Genomic DNA, 2,559 nt, shown 5'->3' on the forward strand with positions numbered 1-2,559 from the left:
TGGCACAGGCCGCCGATGCTGGCTCGATTATTTGTTTATGATCACGCAAATCTTTTTCGCCCGTAAAGTACACGCGCCATTAGAAAGTCGCCGGGGCTCGTAACGAGCTCGCTCGAATTAATTTGCCACGCGATCGCAAAGGAAAAAAAAATCCGATCCGCTCGATCGCCACCACTTATCCCCTGTCGCCAAAGCAGCTCGAGCACTCTCACTGGCCGACCTCCCCCTCGACACCCGTTACTCCTCCCTTCGAGCGCAAATTTTCAGAAAGATATATGCGTGCCCCACTAATCATCCACGCCCACACAAACAACTACGCGACACGCGACAGCAACAATTCTAATATACGCGCGCAACCAGCAACCCTCACCACACACACACACGCGCGCGCGCGCGCGCCCGCGTGCAACTAAGCACACAACCAAACGCTCGTACGCACGCTATTTCCATTAATGCAAGATTCGTTCTTTTGTCCCTCGTACCCCCACTCCAACCGGTACCCCTCCACACCATCCGCTACAAAACCGGTGACAAAGTTTCATCTCCTTAGAGCTAATCTTCCAGAGCGAGTCGAGCCGCCGTTAACGCGGTGACTCTTACCGTGACGACCGTTTCCATCGAAGTCTCTCGCTCCCTCCGATTTTCATCCGCGATCCCACATCGTCGTACCGCCAACTACGGAGCATTAAACTCCCGGCATGAAATACGCGAGCTACGGGTCCGACGTCTTCGCGGCAATGAAACGAGAGTCGCGAGCGTCCCCGACGCGCATAATTCACAGCGGGAAGCCACGCTCAGCGCCGATCGATCAGGCCGCCATGTTTTTTTTTTTTCGCCCCGCCGCTCACCACACAATGGACACAATTAATCGCGGCTGCCGCTCGCTACTCCGTCTACACGTGGAAAGATGGGAAATTGTCAGCCGTCCAACTGCCCCCGATCCATGATCCAAAATCTTAAGGCTTAAGGAGCGCGAGCGAGGTCGAGCCCACGGGCAATCCTTGCCCATCCTCGGCCAATTGATCGATTCCTTCGCAACAGCTTAGCGCGACCTTCGAGGCCGGCTTACCGTTCTTATTACTATCCCCGTTAAGACCGTTGAGAACGTCATCCTTGTCTGCCCATCTAGCCGGCCCTTCTAATAATAGTGCCGCATCGATTCCCCTTGCCACGAGCAGGTAGATGTAAGGTCGGACAGCCTCCCCCGCGGCGTCGCTGCCCGTTTGCGCCCTTGGCATTCCAGCCCCTCCGCGCGGCGCATAATTAAAACAAACAAACAGCCAAATCGAGTTGCACGCCGCGCGCATGTGCCGCGCGCGCGTTCCCGATCGAGAAAAAGGAGCGTAGGGCGCGAAGGGGAGTGGGGAGACGGGGAGACGGCCCGAGTCCGGCTTACATAGCACATGCGTGAGTGTACGTATGGTGTATCGCGGTGACGTCTCGCGGGATCCGGCTCTTCGAAGTGCCAGTAGGTCGACGCGCAGAATCCCGCGGCGTCCCGTTATGAATCCACCTCTTGTTGTGCTCGCATCTCCGCGTGCGCGTCCATTCCCTAAGAGTGGCTATATGGGACTGTGGTGGACGGTGGACGAATTCGCGGGAGCTCCTCCTGTCAGTCCCCCCAGCCCGTTTTTATTAACGGTCATTAGCCTCATTAATGCAAGTGCGGCGATGGACCGAGCCGAAGAGATGGTAATGGTAAGTGCCGGTTCCCGCGTTTAGCATCGCGACCTGGATCCCTCCTGGTTCGCGTGATGCTGGAAAACCGCCGAGCCTCTCGAAAATCACAGCAACCGAAATTAAAATCGGTGACGTGGCAGTCACATTTAATAACTCGGTTATCAGTGAGCGCCTCTGCGTACATCTGTGTGTCCGTATGAGTGTGAGTGCGAGTGCGAGTGTGAGTGAGAGTGAGAGAGAGAGAGAGAGAGAGAGAGAGAGAGAGAGAACTTTGACGAGGGAGGGAGCGGGTAGAGTGGCGGGAAGTCAGAAAGAGGGAGACAGAAAAAAAAAAATTCCCTCTCGTCTCAGGAAGACTCGAGAGAAAAATACCCATAAGCAGAAAGAGAAACTTCGAAGTCTGTCTTCTTCTCGCTCTCGTCTTAAGGTATGACCGTACCTTTTCATGAATTCCAAAGACACGGGAGATAGATGCAGCCGAGACACAGCTATAGGTCAGCCTTTCTTACCTGAAAGTCTCGAGTTTCGGCTCTCCTCGCGCATGGATTTACAAAGTCAGCGGGATTCTTTCGACTTCTCTCTCACTCTTGTCGCTTCTTCTCTCTCTCTCTCTCCCTCTCTCTCCCTCCCTTTCTCCCTCCCTCACTCACTTACTCTCTCTCTCTCTCTCTCTCTCAAGTCAGCTAGATATACTGAGATGAAGAATCTTCTGATGCTATCGAGTAGTACGGCAGCGACGATGATAGAGATAGCGGAAAGCGACAGGGCGAAAAAGGGTGGGGGAGAAAGTGCGTAAGTACGCGCGCAAGGATGCGAAGGGTAGATAGAGCATTGAGTATGCGTAAGAGTTGGTCGGCATAGCGGTGATGATGATGGTGG

The sequence above is a fragment of the Ceratosolen solmsi genome, unplaced genomic scaffold (assembly GCF_000503995.2).
Source record: "Ceratosolen solmsi marchali unplaced genomic scaffold, CerSol_1.0 scaffold7, whole genome shotgun sequence".
NCBI classification, from domain to species: Eukaryota; Metazoa; Arthropoda; class Insecta; order Hymenoptera; family Agaonidae; genus Ceratosolen; species Ceratosolen solmsi.